The 16213-nt window shown below is 36.9% G+C and overlaps 1 protein-coding gene across 11 annotated transcripts in view; it reads left to right on the forward strand.

Annotated features, from left to right (window-relative positions):
- MGAT4C (MGAT4 family member C) overlaps positions 1-16213 on the forward strand; it is a 3121932-nt gene that overhangs the window by 3055537 nt on the left and 50182 nt on the right. The window lies entirely within an intron of this gene.

A 16213-nucleotide genomic window follows, 5' to 3' on the forward strand; every position in this document is an offset into this window, starting at 1 on the left:
GAGCTGAAGCTTACCTGGTGAGCAATAAAAATGAGTTAGAATAAGTCTTGAAAGGGCAAAGTGTCCATCACAGAAAGCATACACACTCACCTACTCTCAGTATTACATAACCTAGAGTCGTTTCTACGTTGGCACATCACTTACGTTTGGGGATATGGAAAAAAATGACTGCCTTCAATGGAAAATTTCACAAGCACATGGAGAACATGCTGACTCTAGAAGGAATGCAGCCAAGCTGCAAATCAGACTGAAGAGTAAAGTACTGCGAAGCGGCAATTCTGCCTTTACAGGGTGACAGACAAAAAGGTCCTGAAAGGTCATGTAATAGTGAAAGTGGAAAAAGTGTTTCCACTCAGAACTAAGAGTGGGATGAATGAAAACCTTTTTTAGATAGTTTTAATGAATTATGAGAACATCAGATGCTTCCAGTGGACTGTAAAAAAGGAGCCCGGTATTAATGCTGTGGTAAACCTTAAGCCTGTTTTGAGGAAGAAACAGATCTGTTTGAAATAAATTATTATATACTGTAGTTTTAGCTAGATTTAATATAATGTTGATAGATGATATAATATATTATTGTTTATATATTAAAGTATTTATACATTTTTATGAAAACAATGGTTTTATACTGTTTTTCTTTTTAAATTCTTATTAGTTAATTGTGAAAAAATTATGACTGGGAGCTGTGTCACATGATGTCATTCAGAATTTTTTAAAATGGAATGTTATTTTTTTCTATTAGAGTCACACTGAAGAAGGGTGTAAACCCGAAATCTTTGTGGTATTTAAATAAAACAGCATTTCCAGAGTCTGGAATTTTTTGGTTTTTGGATTACACACATCTCTGTGGACCTGGTCAACCATTGCATCTGATTCTGTTGTTCACTGTTGCTTTGCATTTGCACTGGAAGGCACAGTGGTGAAGCGGTAGCATTGTCACCTCACAGCAAGAGGTTCTCCAGTTCAATTTCTCCTGGAGTGCCTTCTGTGTAGAGTCATCCCTGCATGTGTGTAGGTTTTCTCTGGGTGCTCTGTTTTCCTCCCACATTTCAAAGACATGTGTCTGGAGCGTTTCTTCCCGGGCTTCTGCTGAAAATTGGCTTTCTTCCAAGTTGGACTTTCCCAGTAAAGAAATGTTAAATAAATAAAATTTACTATTGGGTCTGTTTCGGATGCTAAGTGTGGTTCATTAAATTTGTTCTAGGATGATGTAGATCATTGTGTGTATTGTACGTAGTCGGCCACTGTAGCTAGATAGTGCATGCATCTAAGTTACTGAGCACGTGCAAGATCAGTGCCATTTTATACAGTCAGCCAGAGTGAATGCAGGCATGAATGGAGATGCACATGTGAGTGTGTTTGAAGTAATGAGTGAATCAGTTAGCTTAAATATAAGTCCTAATTACAGTTCCTGACATGTTTATGTACAATAAATATCTTGAACCCATTACACCATTTCATCATCTCTTTTAAATAACTGAGACAAGTGAAATGGTGTCAGAATGGGATCCAAAGTTGAAGCAGCACATAAGCCATGAGGCACACAGTTAAAAGTGAAGAAATATACATGAGTGAACTCGCAAACAGGTCAGTGGTTATTCAAAGGTACTTTAATAGTTTAAATGATTTTTCAGTTGCCAAATGTGTGGCAAAATATTCAAAACGCTTGAAATAATTACTGAGATAAACAAAATGTCCGGAATTGCAACATACTGATAAAAGTATTCAAAATAAATACAAAAGTATTCAGAACAATTTCTGAAGTATTAAAATGTATAAAAAGGCAAAAACAACTGCATTTCTTTACAATGTACTACTTTTTCACATTAATTAAAGCTATTTGAAGTGTCTGAAGGTTCTGGAATGTTCACATCATTTGCAGTGTTAAGGTGATGCCTTTTAAAGGTGATTGTGTTGCATTTGAGCATAATTACAAGTACCTGGTCTATGCTTATGTTTAAACTTATTTTGTTGTTATGGCAGAGGGATTTTGCAGACCTGAACCACTGGTGTTTGATAATATTGCTGAGAATTGGCGAGTGTCTGAACAAGAATATGATATTTTCATACAGGCTGCATTTTCTGATAAAGACACACTTAAAAAGGCATTCATACTTCTTAATTTAGCAGACTCAGAAGCCATTGAGAGGGAACACTCATTTGTTTATGCACCTGCTGTGCATCCAGGGGAGGAAGAAAACCACCATATTGTGATACAGGCTGAAACGCGTGAAGACCCTGAGTGCTTAAAATGTAAATTTAGAGAAATATGTAACCCTCAAATGAATATTGCAATGGAAAGGCACATATTTACACATGAAATCAAAAGCTTGGTGAAACTGTAGCAGCATATATTACTGACATGAGAAATAAAGCTAACCCGTGCAGATTTTGTGATTTGCAAGATGTGTTGATAAAGGACAGACGTGTGTGGTGTTAATAATGATGCAGTAAGAAAGATTTTTCATTGAGATAGTGATTTAATGTTAAGCAAAGCCATAGTGATTTGTCAAATATGAGCTTACAGAGAAGCACACAAATATGCTTATTAATAAGAAAAGCATGCATGCAGTATCTCATGCAGTAGCTACCAATACGAATGTTGATAGTGTACAACAGAAAGCTAAGGTAAAAAAGAGATATAAGCTGAAGGATGTGGCAGTACCCAGTTTCAACCATAAAGTGAATGGGGCCACAGCACCTAATGTTATTGTTAACTGTCGTAATTGTGAAAGCAACCATGGACCTAAATGAGAAAAGTGCTTAGCAATGTCACAAATGTAAAAAAAAATGGAATCACTTCAAAAGACTTCTACTTTTAATACAAGGGAGCATCCTAAGATGCAAGTAGATCAAACAGAAAGCCATGAGCCATCTTAGTATGTTAATGGTGTCTCTGTGATTGATGCAACTGTTAACACAGTAAACTATCAGTTGTCAGCAAAGAGTGAAATGTTTTGCACTGTACAAATTAATGTGAAACCTGTAGAGCTTAAAGTAGACACTGGGTCTAAATGCAATGTTTTATCAGCACAAATGTTTGCTAAAGTAAAATCTGGTGAGAAACTTGATTCAGCAAAGTGTGCAAAACTAGTTGCTTATGGAGGTAAAGAGATCCAATCTGATGGTGCAGTATTTCTCACATGCCATTCTGCTGGAAACAGCTATGACTTGCAGTTTTACATAGTCAAAAGATACCTGCAGTCACTGTTAAACCTCAAAGAGAATTTGAGAATGGGACTGATTTAATTTAATAAAGAGGTCCACCATGTAAGTCTGAACAACCACAATAGTTTTACACAGAATATTGTTTGGGTATATGCTGATATTTTCAAAGACGAGCTTGGCAAACTTCCAGTTACGTGAAGTAAACCAAATTGTCAGACCAACCAGGAAGGGGTAGCAATGCAGACCAAAGTGAAAACAGCACTCAACAAAATGGTGAATTTGGTGTGATAACTCCAGTAAAAGAACCAAGTGAATGGGTATTCTCCATGGTTGTAGCTCATAAGAAAAGCTCAGATGATATTCATATATATATTGCTCTACAGACTTAAAGTGCTTACACGTCCTCATCATCCAATGGGTACAGTAGAAGAAGTAGCAGCTCTCATGCCAAATGCCACTGTTTTTTCAGTCTTAGATGTGAAAAGTTAATTTTGGCATATTTCACTGGATCACAAATCTTCATTGTTAACTACTTTCAGTACACCATTTGGAAGCTACAGATTTCTGAGAATGCCATTTAGGATTAATTCTGCCAGTGAAGTATTTCAACGTGCAATGGAGCAAATTTTTTCTGGTTATCCATGTCCTATCATGGTAGACGATATTACTGTAGGGGACAATGGTGAAGACGAACATGATAGAAATCTCAGGACAGTTCTAGATAGTGCACATGAAGTCACTCTTAAACTGAATCCTCAGAAATGTAAATTCAAGCTGAGAGAAGTTATTTATGTGGGTCATTTGTTTACCAGTTCTGGCTAACAACCAGATCTGTCTAAGCAAGCAGCAATTCTTGAGATGCCAGTTCCAGAAAATATCACATCTTTGCAACGTTTTCTAGGTATGGTCAACTATTTAGGAAATTGCATCTCAGAAGCGAGTGAGCTTTCAGAACCGTTACATGAGTTGACATGCAAAAATATAAACTGGTCCTGGTTGGAACAACACCAAAGAGCATTTGATATCCTGAAACAGAAAATTGCCAGTCCACCCAAATTGAGATATTAATTGCAAGTTCTAATTGCAGTTCCTGACATGTTTATGTACAGTAATTATCAAGAACCCATAATGCACTTCATCATCTCTTTTGAATACAAGAGACAAGCAACAGAAGACACAGCCTATTTCTGATTTTAATACAGGTGTTGGCTTACAGAATGCAGGTCAGTCGCTACATGAAATATTACTGGCACGTACTAATCCACTAACCTCACAAGTAGCGAGTGTTGATATTAATATTAATGAGAATGTTGCTCAACATGTGGACAACTTTTTGAACTGTGTGGGAATGCTAGTAAAGAAAGTTCAAGACTTTAAAAGGCTTCAGTGGCAATGCCTAAGTTTTTCTGCTTATCTTGAGCTTGGGGATGTGCATTGTGCCACAAGGGCTAGGATCATAAAAATTCCCTCTTTTGGTAACTCATACCCGCAACTTCTTAAGAGATGGCAAGAAATTAACTTAAAGCTAAGTGCTGATTATATGATCCTCATGAACCAATTTGTTAGCAAAGTTGAAAATGAGTTAAAAGAAGAAATAATGAAACTTGAAGCTGATATAGTTGATATGCCTTCCTTTAAAGACTCTATGCATATTTATAAGCTGAAGCTTGAGTGAATGGTTAACTTTGAACATAGGTTACAGCTTACAAAGAAATGTAAGGTCTTAAGAGACATGAAAGACTTTAGATCTGGGAACATTTTCTCATGGCCCAGGGAACAACGAGAAGCTAAGAGGACTACTATTCCTAAAGAATCCATGTATTTTCTGGAGGGTATCACTCCATCTACAGCTAATTCATAGGAAGAAATGAATAGAATATCTATTCAGAGTGCTGAAAGTAACATGCCTGCATGGGAATCATCCTCTACCTCTGCTACAAATGTTATGTTACCAACCAGAAACATGGCGAGTCAGTAGTGATTGGAAATCAGAGTACTGAAGAAGTTTTTATGGCAGTCCTTGACTCCATTATTCCAAGCCTACTGAGAGAGTGGAAGCACTGAGCAGAGATCTGTCAAGGGGGCAGCCTCAAAGAAGAGGAGGAGGCAGAGGAAACTGAAGATACAGCGGACCTCAGACTCAGAGCCACTCAAGGCATCAGGGTTGTTGAATGACTATGCAATACTTTATCTAGTTTTCCTTTGAGTTCATCACATTTCCCTTTTACAAAAAGGACTGCAATTCATTCCATCCAATACCAATACAGTGATTGAAGCTATCACTGATCTTAAACTATTTAAGAGAAACCCTAACCTAAAGTTAATTTTTAAAGACTCCCTATTTGCTGCTAACCCGTCTTTTAAACAATCAAGTCTATTTGTGCCCACTAGCTTCCCGATTGTGATGGTCTTTTTTAATGTTTGTGAGCAGGAACTCTGGCAGTTATATGAAAGTAGAGGGAAAGATAAGCATTATAATTTAACATATGAAGAACATGAGGCATTAGAGCAGTTACAAAGTAATACTGGCATTATTATAAAACAAGCCGACAAGGGCAACACAGTGGTGATTTTGAACAAAATGAACTATATATTGCTTATGAATGAGTTCTTGGAGGATGAAGATACTTTTAAAATTGATTAATCTGAAATTGCTAGATTTATTCAGAGTCAATATGTCAAGTTACGAGTTACAATTAATGAATAACATTTTAACTGATCTATTTAATTATTTTAATGTCTCCTGTCCAATAACACCTGTACTTTATGGGCTGCCAAAAATAGATAAGAGTTTGACTCACCCCCTTTGAGACCTATCATATCAGGAAGGAGGTGGGTAACTGAGCCCATATCCTTATATGTGTAGTCTATATTGGGTGAATATCTCAAAATTAAAAATTATATACGGGATACAGAAGACTTTCTATCTAAATTATATTATGAATGGCATGAATCAGTAGGAATTTGTTGTTTTATGATTGTGACATTGGACATCAATTAATTATTTATTGTGATCCCTAACAGCTATGGATTAGATGTTGTACATAATTTTTTATGCATGAATAGTGAAATATATGACAGAGATATTGAAACTGACTGTGAACTGTTAGAAATTGTTCTAGCTAATAATGTGTTTATGTTTGAATGTCAAGCATACCACCAGGTCTCTGGTGTGGCTGTGGATATCCCTATAGCCAACACCTATGCAGACATTATTCTAAATCAACGGGAGGAAGAATTTGTCTATAATTGTCCACTTGAGTTTAGATCTAATGTATTATTTTATAAATGCTTTGTGGATGACATCTTTTTGTCCTGGGGTTGTGATTTAGTAAAACTGACCGACTTTGTGGAGTATTTGAATAATACAATTACCTTTCTGAATTTAAATTAAGCTTTTCTTATGATGAGATCTGCTTTATGAATGTAAGGTTGCAAAAAATGATGATGTTATTAACACGTGTATATTTATAAAGGAAGTTCAAGCTAACAGGTACACACACAGGAACAGTATACATGTAACAGTATGGATGCTACTTTTAAGCGATCATCAATAAACTACTAAGAGTAAGTAGATGTAACAGGGATGAAGGAAAGTGTCCTAAGCAAATGGATGAGATGCTGCTGGAGTTTAGAGAAAGAGGCTATGGTGATGAGCTATTAAATAAACTTAAATATGAAGTTATAAATGACAGAGAAGGTCTACCCACGCCATTTAAAGATGTACACATGATCCTAGAAAAAGAACAGATAAACAGGCTGTCCTATGCTATACTACCACATATAATAGAAGAAGTGATGAGGTTAAAAAATATATAGAGAAAAATGTGGGTATCTTGGAAGCAATACTGGAATTAAAACAAATGATTGGTAATAAGCCAAGTTTTGCTTATAAGAATTGCTTTAGCTTGAAAAAACGGCTTTGCTATAAAGATATGGATTTTAGTTGAAGGAAGGAAATAACAACTAGACATGGGACATTCCCATGTTATAATTGTGCCCGTTGTAAATATATCTTAAAGGCTAATATATCTGTACATCCTAGAATAAAGAAAATATATGACTTTAGAAGTTTTGCAACATGTAAGACAATGAATGTGGTATATTTGGCCACATGCATAAAATGCTCAGGATTTTATGTGGGAAAATGTACTCAAAAATTAAAATATCATATTATTGAACACAGGTCTGAAATATGTAGAAATATTAATACTAATGCCCTAGCTAAGCACATGAATGAATTAGGTCTGGAACATGAATTTTAATTCAGAGCAATAGATGTGATATATAAGAACATGAGAGGTGGGGATATCAATAATTTGCTTGAGATTAGTGAATATAATTAGATTTTGCATCTACATGCAGACCACGAGCTTAGTATTAATGCTGTGGTAAACTCTAAGCCTGTTTTGAGGAAGAAACAAATGTATTTAAAATAAATTATTATGTACTGCAGTTTTAGTTAGATTTAATATAATGTTGATAGATGGTATATTGTTTATATATTAAAGTATTTATGCATTTTTTTATGAAAAAAATGTTTTATACTGTGGTTTTAAAATTCTTATTAGTTAATTGTGAAAGATTTGCAATTGGGGGTTGTGTCACATGATGTCATTCAGAAGTTTTTAAAATGTAATGTTACTTTTTTTTCCTATTAGATTCACGCTGATTAAGGATGTAAACCCAAATGCTTTGTGGTGTTTAAATAAAACAGCATTTCCAGCGCCCAGAGTTTTTTTTCTATTCATGTCAGAGATGGAGGAATTAGTAGATTAAATTATTCTTTCTACATCCATTTTCCTACTGTGTGATTCTAAGCAAGTTATTTAGCCAGGCAGTATTCCCAGGTCACCCATGGAAAAGGTCATTTGTGTCCAGTGGGCTTACCTGGTTAAATGCATAAATAAATAAAAAGTAAATAAAAAATACAGATTGTTGACAGGACATGAAACACATGAGGCAGAGCAAAAATATATTAAAAAGGCCACAGATACAGAGGGAAAAAAGTCAAGAGATTTTAAATAAGAAAAATCTTAAATGAGAGGATAAGTTGTAAGTGAGAAATAGGATCATGTGCTTGAGTACCATCAAGGCAGATATAATGTAATAGTGTGTTTGCTTATTAATAGGAGTTATATTTTCCAATGTACCTGGAGAATTTATATGTGTAGTTTGTCCATTTTTTAAGGTGGTCTAATAACATTGTTTTAAAAGTGGAAAAGCTGGTTGGTTCCCTTCTAATGTTGCTTTCATCAGACAGAAATGAGCAGACAAAAGATGTTTCCCCTGTTGCTTTAATAAACTAACCAAGGCCTTTACAGTGTAAAACATTCACTGGTGTTATTTCTCATGACAGAAACAGATTTTCTAATACTCAGTTTTTGTCCCGGTGCTGAGCACCCATTGTTATGTAATAATATGAAGGTTAATAAGGACAGAAGAAAGTTTCATGTCTTGTAACAGTTAATCAGCTGGCTTTTCTGCAAGGCAGTGCTGTAGTGCTTGGTGTCAAGGTCCTGCAAATTTTATTAACTCTGGTTTGAAAAAGTTGAGATAAATTTAAGAGCTGTCATTGTTAGGGCATACTCCAGTTTAGGAATATATACATTGCTTGCTATGGATCTTGTAGAGTCAGGAATAAGACAGTTTGATACAGTGTAGCAAATGTTTAGTTGAGTTACTGTATCAATTGTAATTTTCACATGTTCTTTAAAAGAAAGAGAAGCATCTATATAATCTCAGGTATTTGTAAATAGAAGCTCTTTCTATCATACATACCAAAGGATCTTGCACTTACCTCTCAACTGTCCAGATTTCTGCAGAAAGTCCAAATTTCTGTCTCATATTTTTAGTCTAGTCCTCATAGAAATTTGTGGTTTTCTGGCAAATCACTGGGATGATCTGAGGATTGCAGCCACTAAATAATGACATACATTTCAGTTTCAGACTTCAAATCCTTCAGAAAAAGTATGTTAACACAAACTCTGTTACTCTAGCAACTTTCTAGGTTTATAAGAGCAATATTTGAAATATATCCCACTTTTTGGGCCTTTGTCCCCCCATTTTGTCAGGTTTTGTCCAGATTTTTTGCACTAAGAGGTTAAGAGGTATGATCTTGCAGTAAACTTATTAGTTACTTGCTGATCCCAAAAAGCATGTAAACAGTTTTGCCTCTGTTTATTGTAAATATGTTGTTGCTGACCCAGTTCTAGAGAAAACTGAAATCACTTTGGAGAAGTTGCTGCAATTCCTCTGCTGTTAGGGCTAATCTTAAAATGAGTGTGTCATCAACATATAGTGAGGAGGAGGAGGGTGGACTTGTGCTGATGAGGTCATTAAGAAAAAAGGAGAAAATGAATGGGGAGCACCTGCAATAAAGATACCAAGACCAGAAAGCTGACTGCCTGATAAACATCTGAATATTCTGTTAATTAGACATTTTTAATTCATTTATGCCACTGTCTCCAAAGACAAGCAGATGAAGTCTGTGAATAAGCAGTTCATACTTGGCATAACCAGCTCTGCTCACATAGAGGGATAAAGCTCTGAATAGCACCCATATGACTAAAATATGACTTAGCAGCTCAGGTGCCTGTTGGAGCTGGCATGAGGGAGGAAAGGAATAGAGGTTAATGCCTGCTTGCTTATATTCTCAGGAAGGAGAGGGCTGATGTGCAGTCCAGATGGGTCAGTGATGAGAGTGGCAGGCATGAGAGATCAGCCACTGGTTAAGTATGTGGATGGGAAATGGAAAGGAGAGTTTTTATTGGGCAGGCAGGGCAGTTTCCTTGCAACATCACATTGCATAACCATGCCCATTTCACAGAAATAAGACATCACATCCAACGAGTTAGGGCAGGAACAGCAAGCCAAAAAATAAATAAATAAACACCCATGAAGACTTCCTGAATGATGGCCACTCCCTGTTGACCCACACATCTGTAATGGACAACAAATGACTCAATTCACTGTGAAAGGGCTGAGGAATGACAAGCAAGAGGGGCAAAGTGTCTCAAAATGTATGTTAGACATAATCACATACCATTTTTAGGTCAACAAATAATTCTGATGCTAGATTGTAATTTTCCATATTAGTTTAGATTGTATCTACTACAGTGTATATAACTGTTAAAGTATTGTGACCCTTTCTAAAAACAGTCAGATAAAGGACCATATTTATTATATTTGAATATCTGTCAATAGACTGTTTTATCACAGATTTTTGTAAAAGAGTAAGGTTTGCAATTGGCCAACAATGCAATGGGGTAGTGGGATGAATGATTCTAGGTAAATGGATAATTACTGTGTTTTTGAATTTGTATGAAGTATTCCTGTGGATAAGGATAAATTGCATATGTGCTGGAATGAATTTGAAAAAAGTAATTGTAGGTGATTTGATCACTGAAAAGGGGTATGGGTATTTGTCAGTGCTAAGTGAGTTGAGGATCCAGTCTGTTCTGACCTTTGCAGGCAACCCATGTTAATGGCATGAGAGGTCTACATGCTCCTATTAGCACCCACCATAAAGTCCAACAGCCCTGGATCAATAATCTATTTTGCTAGATGGTGTCCAGTTGCCATGCCTAGGTTACCTGGGGTAGCTCTACTGAGCAAAAACTGGACATAAATCCAATTAACCTGCCAAAAATCAACTAAGGATTGCTAAATTCAATATGAGTTCATGACAAGATGCAACTTGGAAGTGGATAACATGATAGTATAGAGGAGACTAGATGTTATGTGTATCCAAGAGATAAGGCAGAAGGGCAGCATAACAGTGTGTCTAAGTTTAGAATCCAGAGTATACTAGTCCAGGTGGGGTGGGACAAACTAGAAATGATGTGGGAACTGTGGTGACAGAAACAGTCTTCTGAAAACAGTGAGGGATGTCATCAGAATTTGTGACAGATTCATGGCAATGATACTACAGTGTAAAAATAGGCCGGTCTTCATAATCTGAGTATGTGCCCCACAACAGGGCTATGATGACAAGGAAAAGACTAGATTCGGGCAGCAGTTGCAGGATCTTTTTGATAAAATGTGAGAAAGTGATTTGGTCCTGATAACTGGGGACTTGAATGCTAATATCAGGACAGACAGAAGAAGATATGACAATTGCCTAGGTCCACATGGGTGGACAATAAGAATAAAGAAATAAAGGTCATTCTAGACTTCTGCCTGGCAAATGACTTAATGATGGTCAACACATGATTCACCTAAAGTGAGAGACCACATATGAGGGATCAGCATGCAACTTAGGTAGACTTCCTCCTTGTAAGGAAAAGACAATGGGATAAAATTAGAGATTTCAAAGTCATAAATAGTGAAACAGTCGGCTCCAGTATAAACAATTGCTGACCACAAACAACTGTAGCAGTGAATGGAGAAGGTTGTAAGGTCAACAGAAACTAGTCTGAAGATCTGAAAGTTGACTGGAAAGAAAGCATAGGAATTCAAAAAAAATACCCAGGGCTCTTGTACCCCAGGAAGAAGAGTAAATACGAAGAGATGAAGAAGAAAGGTGGTGTCTCAAAACAGTAGTACAACAGACTCAGTGTTTGCAGTGAAACAGATAGTGGAGAAAAAGCCAGTGGTGAGGAAAGAGTCTAACTGGATATTCCTAGACTTGAAGAAAACATTCTGACAAGGTCCTAAGAAAGCTGACTTGTGAAATCCTTTAATTTATCCCAGGACCACCCGTTGTCCTACTAATGGACTGAGGCAGCTCCTAAATTCTTTATACCATGCTTGTGACCTTCAGATTATCTACAGTATGATCCCAGTTATTCTCATTAGGGGTAATATATAATTATCAACCATGGGATGGGTAAGGCCAATCCATAACCAAATGGTATAGGTTAATTCGAGAACAAAAAGGGAAATATGCTAGGCTTAAAATGACTTCAAGGGCAGCTAGCCCAGTACTTACATATGAACCCTTGAACCTATAGAGGTATGAAGAGCCAGAAACATTGGTAGAATTAATATAGGCTGTGTACAAGGACCAAATGATACAAGTATGAACAGTGTTCAGAGTCACAAAGTGGTTCCCAATGGATGTGGGTGTGCATTAGGTTTCAGCTCTGAGCCCATTCCTATTCAAACTATTCAAACTAGTGAAGGACTACATTAGTAAGACGGTCAGAGGGGAAAGGTCAACAAAGCTGCTGTATGCAGACAGTGTAACATTACAAGCAAACTCTGAACAGGAACATCAGCAAACGATAGCGGATTAGAATGCAAAACTGAGGGCATATGGGATGAAACTGAGTACAAACAAGAAAGTATGAAAGGCAGTAAATGGGAGATATCATAAGAAGCTGAAAATGGAGATAGAAGTAGGAATAGCAGAACAATTAACAGCTTCAAGTGTCTCAGAGGTGTGGTTGAGGAAAAGAGAAGTCTGAATGAGGAAGCCAAAACTAGAAACAGAGGTGATGTAGTCAACAGGCAGAAATTATCTGGATTAGTGTATGGTGAAAAAATGCCAAAGAAGCTGAAGAGTAAGATATATAAAGCAGTTGTGCAATCAGCACTTGTGTATGGCATAGAAACCTGGGCGGTAAAGACAGAACAGCTGAGGAAACTTGAGATGGAGATGAAGTTCCTGAGAATCGTCAAGAATAACTGATTACAGAGGCTTGACCACATGTGCAGGAAAGTAGAAGATGATTTTATAAAGAAGATTTGGGAGAAAGAGGAAAAAAAGCAAAAGGAGATAAGAATATCTAGCCAACGGATGGATGTATTTTATAAGAGTTTTGTAGAACATAGGAGAGTGGCTCTGAATCAAAGATGTGGAGACAGATGACATGATAGTCTGACCCCATGTAGAACTGGGAAAAGGGGAGTTGATGATCATGATGATGATGGTGGCTTGTAAATTTTGGAGGCAGCCACATGCAGGAAAGGATTTATTGAATGTGGATTAGACTATTCTTTTTGGGAAGTTTTTTTTCTGGATGGTATTGGATTGTCTTAACTGTGATTTCTCTAAAGTGGACGGTAGTGTAACAGTTATTATAGGTGGAGTTAGCATTGTTGTTCTTGTTGTAAAGTTCATTAACTGTTGGGCACAGTGTGGATGCATTTTTGGAAAAAAAGCTTTTATATTTGAAAGGTCCTAGATTTTGGTTCTTGAATAAGGAGAAGGATCAATATTTCTAGGATATGTACGAGGATAGTGTGACAGCGGTGAGGTCTGCAGTGGGAGTGACGGATGCGTATAAGGTGGAGGTGGGATTACATCAAGGATCAGCTCTGAGCCCTTTCTTATTTGCAATGGTGATGGTCAGGTTGACAGACAAGATCAGACAGGAGTCCCCGTGGACTATGATGTTTGCAGATGACATTGTGATCTGTAGTGAGAGTAGGGAACAGGTGGAGGAGACCCTGGAGAGGTGGAGATATGCTCTAGAGAGAAGAGGAATGAAGGTCAGCAGGACTAAGACAGAATATATGTGTGTGTGAATGAGAGGGAGGATAGAGGAATGGTGAGGATGCAAGGAGTAGAGGTGGCAAAGGTGAATGAGATTAAATACAGTAGTTCAGAGTAATGGTGAGTGTGAAAGAGAGGTGAAGAAGAGAGTACAGGCAGGATGGAGTTGGTGGAGAAGAGTGACAGGAGTGATTTGTGACAGACGAGTACCAGTAAGAGTGAAAGGGAAGGTTTACAAGAGGGTAGTGAGACCAGCTGTTATATGGGTTGGAGACAGTGGCACTGACAAAAAGGCAGGCGTCCGAGCTGGACATGGCAGAGTTAAAGATGTTAAGATTTGCACTGGGTGTGACGAGGGTGGACAGGATTAGGAATAAGTATATTAGAGGGTCAGCCCAGTTTGAAAGGTTTGGAGACAAAGCCAGAGAGGCACGATTACATTGGTTTGAACATGTGCTGAGGAGGGATGCTGAGTATATTGGGAAAAGGATGCTAAGGATGGAGCTGCCAGGTAACAGGAAAAGAGGGAGGCCTAAGATAAGGTTTATGGATGTGGTAAGAGAGGACATGCAGGTGGTTGGTGTGACAGAGCAAGATGCAGAGGACAGGAAGAAATGGAAACAGATGATCTGCTGTGGTGACCCCTAATGGGAACAGCCGAAAGATGATGATGATGATGATGATGAGTATCAAGATTTCTAGTGCTGTTTATAAAGATTCAGAAAAGTTGAGGTTATGAAGTGAGTTGGGACTGCCTACTTTAAAATAATTTATTTTTGTTTGCTTTAGCTTTAAGCCTCAAGACCTATGTAAAATAAGAAAAGGATTGTGGTTGTGTACATTATCTGTTCTTTTCCATACATGTCAGGATAACTCTCTAAGTTTCATTTTTTTGAATATATTCTCAGTGATATAAGGGCAGTGCTTCTTATTCTTTTCATTATGGTTGGAAAGTGTTTGTTTATAATGGGTTGATTTGAGAATAAAAAATATCAAAGGCCTTTGAGGGGTGTTCCTGTCGATAGAGAGAGGGTCAGTCAATGGAGTTGATTTCAGTAAGACATTTTCTTTTGTTCCTGAAATACTTAGAGAAGTAATTATAGTGGAGATATTTTTCATTTTTAAAGGAAAATATAGAGAACACAAAACAAGTGACCACTAAGTGAATTTGGAAGGGTGTTTTAAACAAGAAACATCTTTATTAAATTATTACTTATGACATAGGCCATCATACATTTATATAAATGAAAATGAACCATACTGACATATTTTAGTTGCAAACATTATACATCACTTATAATCTAGCCATTAATTTTCAAAGAGTACATAGCACATTCAAATCCTGCCTTCTTTTAAACCTCATTCCTCCTCCAAAATGTTATTCTGCATCTATCATTCCCAAGATTCCCATTTTTTCTATGTAATTTGCTTCTACCCTTTTCTAAGGATCCTATTTCTAGTTGTTTTAGTTCTGCTACTATATTCACTACTTCGAGTACAGCAGTTTAGACTTTGATTTCCATTTTCTAGTAAATGCTTTTTTGGCAGTTACCATAATTAGACTTAGGAAGGCCTTACTATGTCTAGGCAATTCAGATTCTGAATCATAGCTAAAAAAAATCATTTCCTTGCTTATATCAATTTGCTCACCCAGTATTTATGAATGAATAGTCTGCAGGGAATTTTTAAAGTCTGCTAACTCATTACACTCCCAAAAATATGTTCTCAATTACTTATCTCTTCCCCATCACACCTTCAACATTTGCTATCCACCTGAGGAACAATTCTTTAGAGTGTACTTGGGGTATAAAAATACCTATGTAAACACTTCCAAGCAAAGATCCCCAATCTTCTAGACTTTGTTACATATTTGGGAGACATACGTATATCCCCATTGTTTCTTTGTGAATTGCTTATCCAGTCCCCCTTCCCAATCCTTTCTAACGCCCTCTAATTGTTTATTGCAGTTGTCATGCAACAGTTTATGTGCTCTACTAATTATCCTTTTTTAACAGCAGCTTCTCTTCTAGTCTACTAAAAACTCTACCAGTATTAGTCTTTTGCTTAGGATCCCCCTGTTTCTTTCACTTTGCCTATACCCTGATATCAGTCCTTTATAAGGAAGGCAATTTCTATCCTGCAGTCCAAAAAAATTATTGGCCTCTTCCCATTCTATTATTTCCCTATCTAATTATTTGCTCCCAATACCTTGGTTCCTTTGCCAGTTTTCTCCAGTAAATTCCAGTCCCTCTTGCCTTTTGTCTTTATCCCTAATTGCAGTCATCCCTATCGGTAGAATCTCCTTTCTTCATTCCCATGTTGTCATAGTTCTTAGAACACTTTCTGCTACTTTGTGAATATAATATTCTGTATGGTTATTGTTATTCTCCTCAAGGATCTGCATGCAAAATCACAGTCTTTCCTTAGTTCTTGAACTTCTCCCCATTTCTTCACCATCTCTTTCCACTTTGAATTATAGCTTTCTGCTTGTGCTATTTATGGGAGCCTTAAATGTGCAACCATGAAATACCCTTTCAAATCAGGTAATCCCAAACCACCTTGTTCTATTGGAAGGATCAGCTTATCCCATTACACTCTTGCCAG

The sequence above is a fragment of the Protopterus annectens genome, chromosome 11.part0 (assembly GCF_019279795.1).
Source record: "Protopterus annectens isolate FY-2018-M chromosome 11.part0, PAN1.0, whole genome shotgun sequence".
Classification (NCBI taxonomy): domain Eukaryota; kingdom Metazoa; phylum Chordata; order Ceratodontiformes; family Protopteridae; genus Protopterus; species Protopterus annectens.